The 17,468-nt window shown below is 46.1% G+C and overlaps 1 long non-coding RNA gene across 1 annotated transcript; it reads left to right on the top strand.

Annotated features, from left to right (window-relative positions):
- The first annotated feature begins 10,588 nt into the window (after window positions 1-10,588).
- LOC137840871 (uncharacterized) lies at window positions 10,589-14,400 on the top strand. Its single transcript, XR_011088010.1, has 2 exons — window positions 10,589-13,391; window positions 13,569-14,400. It is a non-coding gene; the product is annotated as an uncharacterized lncRNA (long non-coding RNA).
- Window positions 14,401-17,468: the final 3,068 nt, after the last annotated feature.

Raw genomic sequence — 17,468 nt, 5'->3', positions numbered from 1 at the left:
CCCGGTACAGCGGACAACTTCAAATGGCCCCTACCGTCGTTCGTTGAACCACTTGAGGCGGAAACACTTTCACATACACCTTGTCTCCTGGCTGAACTGTGTCTTTAGTATTTGCTTTGAGTCTTTCTTGTGCTTCTTCTTGTTTCTCCCTGTCAACAACATAGGTGGAAATATTCCTATGTATCGTGGTTAAATGTTTGACATAGGCTTTCATTTCGTCCTCCAAAATTGACAGGCTTGGGCCTTTCCCACTGGTGCGCAAACATGGTGAAGGCATGCGTCTACCGGTGACCAATTCATGTGGGGTCAAATGCAAATTGCGGAGTTCACTTGACCTGCAGGCCATCAGTGCCAGTGGTATGGCAGCTATCCAATTCAAGCCTGTATGTTGGCAAATTTTGGAAATTCGATTTTTTAGAACACCGTTCATTTTTTCACAAATACCTTGGCTTTGTGGGTGATACACAGCTCCGAGCCGCTGTTTATTTCCCAATTTTTGAAAAATTATTTTGACCGTTTTATGCACAAACTCTTTCCCGTTATCTGAAGAAATTCTATCCGGCAGACCCCATCTGCTGATGACTTCACGGCACAGAAACTTGGCCACAGACTGAACATCTTTTCGTTTAGTCGGACATGCCTCCGGCCATCTTGAGAACCGGTCCACGACCACCAACCTTTTCCCTTCGACAGGTTGTATCATGTTGACAAAATCCACCACTAGTTCTCTCATGGGGCCATGAGGAGTAGGGATGTAACCGCAAGGGGTGGCTACCCCTCTTCTCACGTTGTTTTTCAAACAAATTACACATCTCCCAATGACCTGGTCGGTTCGTTCGAGCAAATATAGCACCCAAAACCTGTATTCTGCGGTTATTTTTCGCTTCACTTACCCCCTTGACACATGGGCTAACCCATGTGCCTCTTGAGTTAACAGTCCCAACAAATTTGGCGGGGCCACTAACAGACCCTCGTGATTTCTCCACACCCCGGTAGAGTCCTGACACGCCCCCCCTTTGCACCCAAAGGTGTCCATCGGATTAACGGCTGCCTGCATCAAGGTTACATCCCTGAGCGTGACCCTGTTCTCAAGGTCAACCTCATGCGTAACCAACAAAACGTTCCCCTCCTGGCTCCCTTTCGTTACAGCCCTGGCTGCCTCGTCTGCCATGTTATTCCCCTAGACCAGGGGTCTGCAACCTTTATTATCAAAAGAGCCATTTTGCCAAAAAAATATTATAGGGAGCCGCACAAAATAACAGAACTTGTAAACTTTTAAAAGTTCTCATCTTTTTTTATTTTAGCTGTTATAACCACTGAATACAACAAAAAGTAGCCCACTTTAAAATAAAACATTTAGCTGAGCTTTAAAAATAAACATACAATTAGGATCGTCCTTAACAAGTCCATGTCAGTTCTCTCTCGTCCTCTTCGGGTTTTTTGCTCAGCCAGCAATAAACTGAAGCACCTGAACATACAAAAAAAATCTACATCAGCTTGGAGTCTGATTTTTTTCCAGGAAAAGTAATAGCTTATTAAATTATATTTAATTCTTACCTGTTTAATGTGACTTCTGTGTCTGAACTTCGCTGCAGATCTTCCCTATGTCAGGGGTGTAGGATGTGACTTTGATCTTCATACAGGCCTGTAGGCTTTCATCTATGAGGCAGGAACAGTGTTTGTTCTTTATGAAACAAAATTGCTTGAGAACAATTGCTCGCATAAGTACATATGTTGAGCCAAAGATGGACAAGTCTCCAAATGCATACTTTTTCATGTTAATATAGTACGTGTCAGGAATGGCACTCCATGTTTCAAAAACAAGTTTGGCGGGGTGGGGGAGTTTCTCCATATCACTCCATTTGTGCTCTTTAACGAGTGTAGCCTTCTGACGGGCGACATCTTCAATATCCGCCGTCAGTGATTTGAACTTATTTACCCATATATCTTTATCCGCTATGTCGGCCAGTTCAATTTCTAGATCAGGCTTACTTACTCCGGTGAATGCAATTGTGTTCAGCAGGGATGGGTCGATGTCCAGCGGTGTGACAGGGAAAGAGCATACAGGTAAGGCAGCGTCGTTGGCGGTGAATCCAAATAAATAAGTCCACGCTGAATTAAACTCTCTATTTTCTTCAGAAACTTTCCTTTTTGGAGTTTTTTTCATGGCTATTCAGGGTTCACAACTTCGCACACAGGTTCGCACAGGTTCACACAATCTAAAAGCTGCCAGCAGGTAAAGGTGCGGGATGTTGACGTTGATGTGACGTAGTCTATATATACACATTTGTTGACAAATTATGAATTAGAAATAGGTCTAGCTTTTTAAAAATTGGATCGTATCAACTTAAACTCCAAGATTACTGCGCAACAAAATAAACTAATAATATGTGAATACAAATCAATTAAGAAATACACTTTATTTATGTTCGTTTTTTTTTTGGTTTTTTTTTGGTCAAGGCCAAAGGGAGCCGCTATAAGGAGGCTGAAGAGCCGCATGCGGCTCCCGAGCCGCAGGTTGCCGACCCCTGCTCTAGACGTATCTGACTTGTGGGCTGCACATTTTGCAATGGCTATTTCACTGGGCTTCATCAGAGCCACCAGCAGTCTCATTATCTGTGCATGATGTTGGATGGGGGAACCGTCAGTTTTCTTAAACCCCCGATTTCTCCACACAGCTCCAAACAAGTGGCACACACTGGGCGCGTATGCCGAATCTGTATAGATTGTCACTCTTTTTCCTTTTGCGAGCAAGTACGCTTCCGTTAACCCCACCAGTTCAGCAAATTGGGCTGATGCTGGTTGTGGTACCACTTAATTGTCACAAACTCAGTTCCTTGCGCTTGTACGACCGCGTAGCCAGCGCACAGATTTTCTCCAACTCGATAAGAAGAGCCGACCGTCCAGAGTTCGAGATCCGCCTCTCCCAGGGGGATGGCTTGGAAATCAGACCGCAATCTAGAATATTTTTCTGACTCATGCAGGCAGTCATGGGGGTCCTCGTCCTCTGAAGTTGGCAAAAACTCAGCTGGGTTTACAGTAGTACACCTTGCCAGAGTGACATCCTCTTGCTCTAAAAGTCTGTAATAGTCTCTGAGCCGGGGCTCTGTCAAGGTGTACTTGCCATGGTTTAAAAGAGTCCGAAGACTATGATGAGTGATAATTGTCACAGGATAGTCCATGGTGATAGCAGAGGCTTTGTCGTACATCAAATAGACTCCCACCATTGCCCTATAGCATGGCGGCAGTCCCGTCTCCACCTCAGAGTAGGATGTTGAATAGTAGGCCACAGGCTGGGGTCCAGACCCGGTGCCTGTAGGCTGACAGAGAATCTCACATGTGACCCTACCTATGCTGAGGTAGATGTGAATAACACGAAATGTTTTGAATAGTCTGGTAAAGCCAATGCAGGGGCCTCTTGCAACCTTGCTTTGATTGTTTTGCATGCCACTTGGCCATCCTGTGTCCAATCCAGCGCTGCGTGGAGATCATTATTGCCTGTGTCTTTGATCATGGCTCTTAGAGGCCCTACCAATTTGGCGTATTCTTCGACCCAGGAGGCTGAATAGCCCGCAATTCCCAGGAATGTTAACATTTGCATGACGGTTCTGGGTTTCGGAGCCGTCCGTATCGCCTCCAAATGGCCATCTGAAATACGTCTCTGTCCATGTGATATTCTCTGGCCCAGATTGTCAACCTTCTTTTGGCAGTATTGTAATTTCTTTCGAGACACTTTATGACCATTTTCTGCCAAAATTTGCAACAATTTGATTGAATCTTTGTGACAGGTCTCGACATCTGCTGCACAGACAATAATATCGTCCACATATTGAATAACAGTGCTCTGCACCTGCCGTTCCAGCCCTTCGAGATCATCTTTTAACACTTTGTTAAACACATGAGGCCTGTGTTTATAGCCCATAGGAAGTCTCTGATACTGGTAAAACTGCCCCTTGAATGTAAACCCGAACAGTCCTTGTGATTCGCTGCTGAGTGGGACACTGAAAAAGGTGCTACAAAGGTCCACCACTGAGAAGCACTCCGCATCCGGCAGAATCTGTGCCAGCAGGGTGTGCAGATCCAGCACATTGGCTACATTGTCAATTACCACTTCATTCACTGCCCGAAGGTCATGTACTAGGGTGTTGTCCGGCTTTTTCAAGGGTAATATAGGCGTATTACTAAGAGGAGTCTGTGTTATCCTCAACACATTTGCCACGAGCAACCCCTCGATCTGTGGCTCGATCCCCCGCATTGCTTCCTCCTTCAGTGGGTACTGTGTTTTCCACAGAGGCCTGCAGCCTGGCCGAAGATCCACCTTTACTGGTTGCGCTGATTTCACAAGTCCGATATCCGTATTATGGCGCAACCACAGGTAGTCAGTGCCGTAACATGTCCTCTTTGAGTTGATCCGCTGCCATACTGAGGATGGATTCGTGCGACAGCTGCACCGTTTGGGGTTGTCCATGTCCATGTGATGAAACCATAATTTTCATGAACCGCTTATCAACACTCACCCACAGAGCATTGTTTTCTTTCAGCGGGGAAAACTTGAGCGTTTCCGCCTCCACCATCATTTCTCCTACATGTTTCTGCTCACGGTCCTCTGCTACCAACAAGGTCACATGGGGGATGCTATTCTTGACTTTGAATTCCTTGTTGATGTAACTCTCCCTGTATGTCTTCATGGCCACTCCCTGTGGCCCCAGGATGATGCAAGTGCCATTCAGTTGTACTTCATGGGGTTGCTGACGTAACCACTCTTCCGCCTGTGCCTGCGTTAAGTCTTTGAGATATTGTAGCGTACAGTGGTATGGGTACTCGGGGGTCCTTGCTCCTGGTTTATTGGAGTGGATAAACTTTTACCACTTCTTGTATGGTTCCAACAGATCGTCGCTGAAATTGCTCACCCAAAATACAGTGGGCGTTGATTTCCCGGACCTTGACTGCATCATCACCTAGTGGCACATTTCGCATGGGATCTCAACCTCACAACCATCGGGAGAGCACTTTATGGTGCAGTTCAATCCACACAGGGCATCTCTGCCGAAGAGGGCAATAGGTGTACGGTCTGAAACCAGGACTGGTATTCTTATTGTGTGATCTTTCCAGCAGAGCTTTACTGGTCTTGTGGAAGGGATCAGCTGTTTAATCCCCTCGAACTCTATTGTCCGCACAAAATGACCGGACATGAGGAGATGTGTAGCGTCTTCGGGCCGGATACAAGTGAAAGCAGCTCCGCTGTCAACCACAGCTGTTAATGGTTGATCGCTTATGTACTTTCACTGTTATTGTTGGCTCCTGTTCCAGACCTGACACTACCAGCTGACATCCCCCCTTAGGGCCCTCTGGGCACCCCTAAAATCCGGGCTCCGGGCCCCCGAAGGGATTTACCGGGCCCTGGGGTGTTTGGGCTCATTGTTTGACTCCCCCTCTGAAGCCACCTCCAGGAGTGTTGTTATAGGGCCTGTCACACTGGCGAGCCAGGTGGCCTGGTCGTCCTCAATTGTAGCACACATTAGGTCTCTGTTGTGGGCCCCCCGGGAGATGTGGCCTTCCTGCCCTTCCTCTGTCTCCACGGGCCTTGGCTCCCCAGAGATGGGTTTGGCCGTTTCCCCATTGAGGGGCTGGGCTGAGGGGTACCACCATAGCTGCCTGCGGTGTTGGCCATACGGGGGCGTGGGCTGTAATATGATTTGTTGCGGTGGAGCTTGCACCACGACCGTCTGCTTCTTTTCCTTTTTATTGTCCGCTAGTTGGACTTGGTTCAGTCTCCTCACCACTTCTTGGTCCTGCTCCTTTTGAGCCATCTCCTTCTTGCGGAACCAATCAACTTGATGAGCAATGTGATCAGTGTAGACATTCGTCGTCATGCTTCCCAGTCCAACCACTTCAGCCAATTTGCTCCTCACTTGCAGGGGCAGACCCTTTTGGATCTTCTCCCGCAAGATAGATCTTTCCTTTTGTGATGTGGCTGGATCATTTCCTGTAATGTATCTCCAAGTCTGATAAGCTCTTGCCACGTATGAGCGTGCGTTCTCTGTCAGTCCCAGGGGCTCGAGCACAATATTATCAGGGTTTGCATTGGTCGGATAAGCTGCCTTCAGTGCTCCCCACATCTGGCCTCGGACTACATCAAACAGGTCGGAGTCGTTTGCTGATGTCGTGGCAAAGTGATGTAACCCTGCCTTTCCCAAAATGTCTTTCATGGTATGAACTCCTACCACGTTTGCCAGAAGTCTCTTAATGTCGCCTACCGCGAACTGAGTTCCCACCATGCACTCCTCCAACTTGGATATCCAAGGAAGTGCTCCATCTTGAATGGTGGGCAACTTCTCAAGGATGGCTGGCATATCAGAATTCTGCCATGGCCTGTATTCCAGCTGTTGTCCTTTCACCAACACTGGTAGAATTGTGTTCGCTCACTTTGGTCTTTGCCCATGACTCAAAGGTGTCGCCGGTATTTTGGATGGTCCTTTCCTCAGCTCAAGTTCAGCAACCTCTAACCTTTGCAACTGTTCTTCCAACTCCTCTTGCTCCCTTGGCTCCACACTCCAGTCCAATTCCTCCAGGCACTGCTTTTTTCTGGTCTTAATTCTTCTTAAAGCGGTCCTTCTCCAGTCCTCCATGGCGATGGGGGTGGAGCATAAGGTAGGCGTGGGATCCTCGTCTCCCCCGTCGTCATCACTACTGTCGCTTCCACTCTCGGTACTACTAAAATATTGTTTTGTTCTAATCTTTTTTCCCGGAGTGCGTCCTTTTTCCTCCGTTCTTTTCAAAATGCTTTTGATTGAGGGGTCATAGCCCCCCGCTGCTCCTTCAGCGTCACTCTGGCTATCACATTGCAGCTCCTTTCTGGTGTATTCTTGGGTGCCTTTCTTCACAAATCGTGTTCTATTTCTTTTGCGGGAAGGGCTAGGATGCATGATAATGGTGGTCTTCGCTCTTCCTGTCTCGACAATGTCTTTATCCTCCGTCTCTAACTGGTAACTTCCTTCCTGGTTAATTATCGGGAGTTGTGGATAGATATTATCACGGTTTTCACTCACATCATACGGTGGAGGATTCTTAACAGGGGACATTTGTGAAAAAGGCGTGTTAGCTCTTTCCATTAGTTTCCTAGCCTCTTCCACATTTTTCAGTACATCAGCTGTAATTTTCTCCTTTTTCTGTTTGAACTCTCAGTCCAATTTGAGTCCCTCTTCGTCAAATATTCTCAACAATCCCAATTCCCATTCTCTCTTTACCTTCCTTTTTTCCCCACTTTTTCCTTTTTTATGTCCTGCCTTGTATGCCGATACAAGTACACGTATAGTCTCAATTACTTCCCTGTTAAAAGTCCCTTCCACCGGCCAAGGCCTCTCAATATCAGGCCATCTCTTACTCCATTTCTTTGATATTTCTTTAACCCCCTTAATAAACGGGTTGTTTCTCAGCACCACCTCGATGGGGTAGTCACACTTGGACTAGCAAAGCTTCTTTCCCCCATTTTTTTTTTTATTTGATTGTTTGCAGGTAACAATGTCAACTAAACAATTGACATAAGCTTTTGCCAACCTCAGATCATCATCATCATCGGTTTAAAGTCCGTTTTCCAGGCGCCGCTGGGTTGGACTGGGTTTTTGATATGGCTTTCTTCCACCGGGAACGGTCCATGGCCATCTCGTAGTTGATGCCGAGTGCCTTCATGTCGGCTGACACGGTCGTCTGCCAGGTCTTTTTAGGTCGGCCACTGGGTCTTGTTCCCTCTACGTTATACGACATAACTTTCTTCACCCAGTCGTTCTCGTCCTTCCTCACTACATGTCCGTACCATCGCAGTCTGCCTCACCACATCCACTATGGCCTCCACTCCCATCTTCTTTCTCAGCTCTGCACTGGGTTTTTTCTCCCTCATTGACACACCACACATCCATCTGATCATCCTCATTTCTGCTCTGTTTAGTTTTTCTTCATGTTCTGTTTTCAGGGCCCATGCCTCACTTCCGTACGTCATACTACTTCTGACGCAGGCGGAGTACACTTGGCCTCTCATCTTCAGGGATGGGGCCTTAGATGTTAAGAAGGGCATGAGTTCCCTGAATTTCTTCCACCCGCTTCTCACCCTTGCAGTCACTGCTAGGTCCACCCCACCATCAGCGTTAAGCATGTCTCCAAGGTAGCAGAAGCTGTCCACCACCTCGTACATCTCCCCATCTACTATGAGCCCCTCTTGCTCAGCTGGGTCTGCTTGGGCGACTTCTCCCCTGCACCGCTTGCATTTGAAGGTCTCACTTGCAGCTAGTAGGCTGCCTTTTACTCCGCTGCATCTCCGGTGTACCCATCTCTGACAACCCTTGCACTGGATAGAGTTAGCTTGCACCCCCTTCCCGCAAACTCCACATGGCCATGCTCCTGACTGTGGTACCACTCCCAGGCCAGCACCACCGACCATGACCTTTGATTTTGCCGCATTCACCTTCATTCCTTTCACTTCCAGGCAGGTCTTCCATGCTGCTAGCTTCCTAGCTAGGTCTTCTCGACTGTGAGCCATCAATACCAGGTCATCCGCGTAGAGCAGCTCCCATGGTAGTCCACCCCTCACTTCCCTCGATACCACATCCATCACGATAGCAAACAATAATGGGCTGAGCACCGATCCCTGGTGCACCCCTACCCTTACTTCAAACCCATTACTGTCGCCAACTCCTGTTCTAACAGCTGTGCATGCTCTGCAGTAGAGAGTCATCACAGCCTTAACCAGTCCCTCTTCCACGCCCGACTTCCTTAGGGCCCATCTCACCACCTCCCTTGGCACCCTGTCGAATGCTTTTTCCAGGTCAACAAAAGCGAAGTACAACCTCTTCCTCTTCTCCTGGTGTTTCTCCTGCATCTGTCGGATGACAAAAATTGCGTCTGTTGTACCTTTACCAGGCATGAAGCCATACTGCATCTTGTCCACCGCTACCCGTGACCTCACCCTCCTTTCCAACACCCTCTCTAACAACTTCATTCCATGCTCCAGCAGCTTTATGGCCCTGTATGACCCGCATGCAAGTGGGTCCCCCTTCCCTTTGAATAGCGGCACCAGGATGCTTCTTGTCCAGTCCTCCGGGATGTGCCCCTCAGCGATGACACTGTTACACAGGTCAGTCATCCACTGCACACCGACATCTCCGGCTGCCTTTAGCATCTCTGCCACCACTCCAGATGGTCCAGCTGCCTTTCCATCCTTCATGGCTTTCATGGCTTTCCCCACTTCCGTTCGCGTGATCTGGCCACATTCACCCTCCACTTCGTCGCATCCCACCTCTCCATCCCAGTCATTCTCCACATTCAGCAGCTTCTCCATGTACCTTCGCCATACTTCCTGTTAGGGTTTTCAGGTTAGTTTGATCCTATGATTACGTTGGAATGTAGACTGTAATGATTAAATCAATCACGTCTGGCCCTCACAATGTAATAATTAAATCAATCACGTCTGGCCCTCACAATGCAGAGTCTGTTTCCCACAATAGTGTAAAACACCCCCTGCTCTGATCTTATCAGAGGCCGGGGGTTCACCAAACCTGTCCACTCCCACCCCCACTTTGTTCCTCCTAATAAATATGCCCTTGCAGGAAGGAGAGTTCAGACTTCATTCGATAATCGCTGTTCAGACAGCGACGAATGGACTCTCCACCTGCAGGTGTCTAAAAGAACTTGCTTGTCTCCTGTTTCGTTCTTGCAAAATAAGTCACATTTCTGAGCAAATCTCTAACATTTTGGTGCCGAAACCCGGGATCCTCATACCCACCATCTGACCGGCGAAGGAGGACGTGCTGCATTGTCGACAAGCCAGCGTCCATTAGGAGGACCTGGAAAAGAAAGTCCTGGGAAGAGAATTCTTCGCTGGGCCAGCATCTTAGGTCTGCCTTCGTCTGACAGAGGTGGATTGACGGGATCCGGCGGTGCAACGAACCAGGGGACAAGTAAGTTAAAGCGCTAAAGATACGGCTTTGGTTTGTCCGAGCTATGAGATACGGCTTTGGTTTGTCCGAGCTATGAGATACGGCTTTGGTTTGTCCGAGCTATGAGATACGGCTTTGGTTTGTCCGAGCTATGAGATACGGCTTTGGTTTGTCCGAGCTATGAGATTCGGCTTTGGTTTATCCGAGCTATGAGATACGGCTTTGGTTTGTCCGAGCCATGAGGCCTAAAAAAGCGCTGGAGTTAGTGTGATTGAGTGTGTGACTGGTAGGATAAAATGACTAAAAAGCAGTTCTAGCGTTGATAAAACAGGCTAGTAATTTGTTGAAAGGTCAATTTAAACCTGCATTGAGGATCCTCAAAGAAAAAAAAATTGAAAAAATTGTAAAACCTTAAGCTACTAAAATTAAGATGGGAAATAAGAACGGTAAATCTCTTGCTCTGCTCTTCTTTAAAACGAGAAGTTCATGGCAAGTAGATTTCTTAATTGTATGCAATACATGCTGAAGTGGAAGAAAATGTATGGAGTAAAGATAAAAATGAGAGGAAAAAGAAATCTGTTTGCAAGCAGAAACTAATCCACACTAGTGCATGTTAAGTGTCGAGCCCACATGAGAAATTTGAAGAAAAAAAATGACAGAACATGCTTTCAAGAATTGGAAGAAGCTAAATTGTGAATTTAAGATTTTGCAATGCTACATTTAATAGGAATAATTGATTGGTTGTGTTATAAGATTATACAAAATTCTAAATGCAAGCTAAATCTGAGAGATTGAGTTCTTCAAATTTAAAAACAAAGAAAAAAATTCAGATTAATTTGCCAATTGTTTGTTGTAGTTAAGTTTTTTTGAATTGGTGGATTGCTCTACCAGGAAACCTAAGTTGGAAATGATATATGAATGTTGTGTGGTGAGCTTGGATGAATTGGGACCAATGTGATAGAAAGACTCCTTTTTGGAGACTGCGTGTGAGATGCAAATGAACATTGATGAATGATAGCCTGAATGAAAAGAAATTACAGGTTGAATGGTTGAAGTTGTTGGCAACTACTATGGAAAATTAGTAGAGCGACTTTGATGAAAGAATGATTTTGAGCAGGTTGAATGTTAGAAAGAAACACGTAGCTTTTGGATTGATAATTAACTAGAAAAAAAACTGGAGAACCAGTAACACATGTAGAAGATGTGTGAACTGAGAAATTGAGAAGCGTTTTGGAAAGAAAGTCAAATTAAATGATGATGGAATCGTATGTAGTAAAGAACGCATTCTCCCAAAAAGTTTGTCAAGGTGTGAGGCATGGGCGTTGCCAAGCCTCAGAAGGGGGGGAGTGAGTAGGACTAGGACAGATAGTGGAAGATAGTAATAATACAACACTTTATGACAATGAATTTTAGAATACATTTGGTGTTATATTGTGGTAAATTTTTTGTTCTGGTGTAGATAGTTTAGCAACACGAGAGATTTAGAGGTTCAAAAGAAAGACAGTTAAAAGAAAACATTTTTGATTTGGACAATTGCAGGCTAACAGGAACATGAGAAAGATAAGAACTACGAGGTGGGATCCAATTTCATTGGGGAGATTGAGAATTCACAGCACCATACTCTAAGTCACATTTCTGAGCAAGCATGACAATAACATGTGATAGGTCAAGACATACAGATCAGGGCTTGATGTGGAAAGCAGACCTCGATGAGTTGATTTTCAATAATGATACTGAAGACAACATACTGTCCGATTAAATTGGAACTATAGATAGATAAAATGTAGCTCAAAAAATAGGATGAGTTGCAGGATTTACGATATAAAAACGAGACCTCTGTTATTAGGAGAATTTGAAGTTTGGTAAACAAACATTACCAGCAAATTGATGGAAGCAGCTACATTTGGAGATAGTCTTACAAGTGTTCAAACCAGCCTGTCATTCTCAGTGTCAGGGCCCCTGAAACCCAATCCGAGTCTTCGCCTGCAGCCGTGAACAACCACAAAATGGTGCCTGGCTCTGAAGCACCTTTGACCTTTGGCGAAGGACAAGAAAAGACTGCTGTTGTGCTTGGAGGAGGACAAGTACACTCCGGAGGACAGACAACATCCTCGGGGACGAGAAAAGACAGTGAAAAGCGGAGGAACTCACAATGATGAAAATTGACTCATTTGAACAATGGACTCATTCAAGAGTGATGGATGGGGTCGCTCTGAAGCAACAACAAAAGAACACCAACTTGATAGGGTGAAGTGCGGCAAAAAGATATGGACTTGGAGTGTCTGACAACCAAATCGCACTCCTTGCTACGGCGTTCCCAAATTTGGTGAAGCTTGGTTCAAAGTGGAAGGGAGGTTCATTGTGCACTGAGTTTGACAGAACTGAGGAGATTTGATAAATAAATAAATAAAAATTTGAAAAATACGTAGGGTTACAGATTATAATCAGAGATTGAACGGATTTGGATAAAACAAATAGACTAAAACGGTAGGAAACAAGAGCAAGATCTTATATTTTGGCTCATCAAGCTTAAGACGTAGAGGTCGAGTTATATAAATTTTAGAACAGGACATTTGGCAGTCAGGAGGAAGCTAGGTTGCTCAATGTACCTACTCAATACAATAGTAAGGTTTTTTATACCACAGTGGAGGTTGGATGGTCAGAAAGTTAGGTACGTTCAATTTTTGACATTCACACAGTCATGCATAGGAGCCACACGGCGACAGTTAACAAGACAATGACTGCAATAGGGGCCACCTACGACTGCACCGACATGAAAAAGTAGAAGTGAGAGAGCAGAGTATGGGATTATATGCTAAAACGTCTGCTATACAGTTACCGATAGGAGATTCTATCAAGAGAAGCTACATGAGAGATGGATTAGAATCTCTTTGTCTGCGTGGGTGCGTGTGCGTGTGTGTGTGTGTGTTCACACCCTGTGTGGGTGCGAGCGTGTGAGGAGAAAGAAGGCATGGGTAAGACAATCTCTTTTAAACCAGGAGGCAATAAATGGGAACGCCCCTGTCATAAATAGTTTTTGGTTAAAGGGAATCATTAGGAAGTGTTCAAACTCTTCCCGCAAACATTCCTATTTGCCAGTTAAATGGGCACTACAATTGACTACGAGAGTTGCAAACAACAGATGAAGAGCAGTCCTTGGCAGATTATATGATCAGGACGCTCAAACTGTGTCAAAGACAAATTTACTGCCGCTTGATCTTTCCTCCTCACAGGTCGACAACCCCATCAATCCAGGAGACTGGGTCTACATCGAGGTCATTAAAGGAAGGAACTGGGCCAGCCACGACGGGAGGGAGCATTCCAAGTCTTGCTGACTACACATGTTGCACCCAAGGTTGCAGGACCCACAAATGCATTAACGACGACTGCTCTCCAGGAGGAAACTGGATGGGAGCTTTGGACATCACCGCTGTGTGCCAGGATGAGAGAGCCGTTTTCAAGGTGTAAGGGCTCCAACCAACATGGCTACACCATCGAATGGAACATACTTCATACAGAATGGCTGGTGGCTTTGTGGTCACAAGGTTTATCCGATGCTGCCCGCCAACTGGACAGGAGTGTGTGCACCAGTGTGGGTGACAGACCACACCTACAGGATATGACACCATTTGTTGACAGGAGCACGTAACTCTACTGGACGTCGACGCAGAGCAGTTACAACCTTTGACCCTCATGACCCTGTCTGGGGTGTGAACGTTCCAGAGGACCATAAAGTATGGTCTGCCGGAGACAAAGTTGTCCTTGCGCTCTTCCCTCAGATTGGGGTTGGGAAACTATCGCTTTCATCGAGACACTGAACTATCGTTTTCAATCCTTTGTGAATCTCTCGCTGCAAGTCAACGATGGACAAAATAGAGAGATTCAGGCTATCAGACTGATGGTCTTGCAAAACAGGATGGTTCTGGACTTGTTGACGGCAGCACAAGGTGGTGTGTGCCACATCATTGGGACTTCCTGTTGCACATACATACCAGGAGAAAATGACACCCACATCAACGACGCCATGAATTCACTGAAGAACTTACAGCAGGCCATGTCTAATGACAAGGTCCCACATCAGTTTGATTTCTTTTCGTGGTTTTTCTCTGGCAACTGGTGGCAACTGCTTTTGAAATTGCTGTCTCCTGTGCTTGTTGTGCTGGTGGTGTTGTGCTCGTTTACGACCTGCGTTATCCCATGTTTGAAGTCTGCTGTGTCGAAGTTTGTGTCCTCTACTGTAGCCCAAGTTCATATACAACTTCTTAGAGATGACGGATGTGATGACGATAATGACACGTGGATTGCGTAGATGCTGTTCTGTTGAGCATGTTTTACAGAAACTTGATGATTTGACCATCGAAAATGCTTCGCAAGTGATGGATACAATGATGTACTGTTTCTATGTTTTTCTTTTTATTTTTTGTTATTCATAGCATTCTGGCCGCCTGTGGCGACGGGGCCGTGTAAGAATTTTCCTGCTAATAACATCTGGCCAGCAGGTTTTTCGCTTACACAATAAGTTTGATCTGGGGTGTTGAGGTAATGCCTCATCTTCACTGGAAAGTGTTGCTATCATTGTTTGTTGTTTTTATTTTTACCATTCTACTTTCTTCATTATACGTATATATGTTTTTTTTCTTGCTTATCGTTGCTGTTTGGGGTGGCATAATCATATGATAAATCAGGAGGGAGATGTTAGGGTTTTCAGGTTAGTTTGATCCTATGATTACGTTGGAATGTAGACTGTAATGATTAAATCAATCACGTCTGGCCCTCACAATGTAATAATTAAATCAATCACGTCTGGCCCTCACAATGCAGAGTCTGTTTCCCACAATAGTGTAAAACACCCCCTGCTCTGATCTTATCAGAGGCCGGGGGTTCACCAAACCTGTCCACTCCCACCCCCACTTTGTTCCTCCTAATAAATATGCCCTTGCAGGAAGGAGAGTTCAGACTTCATTCGATAATCGCTGTTCAGACAGCGACGAATGGACTCTCCACCTGCAGGTGTCTAAAAGAACTTGCTTGTCTCCTGTTTCGTTCTTGCAAAATAAGTTGGAGTGAGCAAATCTCTAACACTTCCCTCACTCCTCTGTTGTCTGTCACGATGTTGCCATCCTCATCCTTTACACAGTTTGCACCGGTCACATCACGCCTCTCCTTAACCATTTGCTTTGCTATCTTGAAGAAGCTCTTTCGTCCTCTGCCACTCTCCAGTTCACTTGCAAATTCTTTCCTCTTGGTCTCTTGGGCCTCCCACACTGCTGTCCGTGACGCCCTCCTTGCTTCTACATACCGTGCTCGGTCTGCCTCAGATGCACCCCTTAAGACCGTATTGTCACGTGCTTTCTCAATAGATATTTGATCCGGTATACTCAGCACACGCTATTCCTGTACCAGTACTCAACTTATGTTTGGGATAATGCCTGTTTGTAAAACAACTATTCACAAGTTTATGATGTTCAGTCTGTTGTCAGTCTGCTATGCAATCCCTTGTTCCCAGGTGAGAGTGAAATGCAAGAGTTTATGGACAAAATTACACTGGCCTTAAGAATTTGGATGCGGCGCTCCACGAAGCTCTTCTCCAGATGACCTGGAAGTTCAGTCTGTGTCTCTTTGTCCTCCTGGAGAAAACGGATGTATCTGCCGTCTCAGGTTTTTAATGTAAACAGAAAATTAGAAGTATCGAGGAGAGCCCCAAAGAAACAGAGCAGAATCAACAATTTGTTTCAATTTTGTCATACTTTCATCAATTTAAATTAACAATTTGGACTCTTCTTCAGATCTAATTTCCCATTCCCCTCAGAGTGCCTAGGGGGTGTTAGGGTTTTCCAGGTTATCTTTATCGTAGGATTATGTTGGAATGTAGACTATAATGATTAAATCAATCTTGTCTTGCCCTCACAACGCAGAGTAAGATTAAGTGGTTGCTTCCTCTGCTTGATTGACCAGCTGCAGGGGAAGCAATCAAAGTTGTTCTGATTCCCACAACAGTGTAAAACACCCCCTGCTCTGATCTTATCAGAGGCCGGGGGTTCACCAAACCTGTCCACTCACCCCCACTCTGTTCCTCCTAATAAATATGCCCTTGCAGGGAGGAGACTTTTAGACTTCATTCGATCATCGCTGTTCAGACAGCGACGAATGGACTCTCCACCTGCAGGTGTCTAAATGAACTTGCTTGTCTCCCTTGTGGTTCTTGCAAAATAAGCTGGAGTGAGCACAACTCTAACAGGGGGCGCCAGCCGGCCCTAGTAGCGTCCCTCATTATTTACGAGTGGACCACACTCTTCCTGTCACAGCTTATTGTTCTCCCAGCCAATCTTTCTTTAGGCACACAGATACACCTATATTAGTGTTGTTATGTAACAAGCATGCTCCTTTTCCACTTGTTAGACAACTATTAAACATTACTTCTCCTGGATTGCAGTTACATTAGTGTACACCCACTGTTGTTCATGCATTCTTTGCCCCTTTAACATTCAGTCTTCCATCATCCTGTCATCCCTCCCTCGCTATCAGCAGCGTAGGCCCCCTAAAATGGGCACAACTCTAACCCCGCGCGCAGCCCCAACGTCACTCGAGCGGGGAGGGTCCAGCCTTGAAACACAGTGATTTGCTACAGGTTGGCCACCCTGCCGCGCCCACTCCGCCGGAACCCCCTCCCCGCGCCAGCATCGCAGGCGGCCACGCGTCCCAGACCACTGAGGAGCACACAGTCTCCCCAGCGAGCACATCTTGCTGCTCATAAATACACACCCACGCGCACTCACGAGCACACGCACATGCACTCACTCACGAGCACGCACGCACACACACACACACACACACACACACACACACACACACACACACACACACACACACACACACACGCACACGCACACAAGGAATACCAAGTGTCTCCGTGCGCGCAGACAAGCTCAAACGGACAACATCGGACTGACACAGGCTTCACAGAGATTACGCACGAGCACAGAAGACAGACAAAGGGATTCAAATCCATTTCACATTTTGCTTCTTGCCAACTGCTACTATGCAGTTTGGTCATTTTAACTGCTATCAGTGCACAGATACACTGACAAATACGCCCCTTGCACGTCTCACTTAACTTTGTTTCGTTCCCAATACTACTTCTAAACGTGCTGTGTATTTCCTCCTTTATTCTGCAGATTTTAACTTAAGTGTGCACACAAATAACTTTTCTTACATGGTATACCAATATTAAACCCCCAGAGGACTCTTTTTCCACGTTTTCCATTATACAAGAGCCACGCACGCACCTTCGTCCAATTGCAGTCTGGTGCAGGCTCAAATTTATCGAACTTTGACAGATGTGCATGCTATCACAGTGCGTCTCGACAATCGGGATCGAACCGTGTTGACATGGGTACGACCGCAATGCACCAGCCCACCTCGGTAATTTAGCCCAAAGAGTTTACCTAAGAGGCTAACACTTCAGTTTTCCACCAAGGAGCCTTGGACCCACAAACACTTCTAATCCGATCAGTGCCCAAATAACGTGGTCTGCGTGCT

This window comes from Syngnathus scovelli, chromosome 1, assembly GCF_024217435.2.
Source record: "Syngnathus scovelli strain Florida chromosome 1, RoL_Ssco_1.2, whole genome shotgun sequence".
Lineage (NCBI taxonomy): Eukaryota > Metazoa > Chordata > Actinopteri > Syngnathiformes > Syngnathidae > Syngnathus > Syngnathus scovelli.
This window is presented reverse-complemented; position numbering and strand designations above follow the sequence as displayed.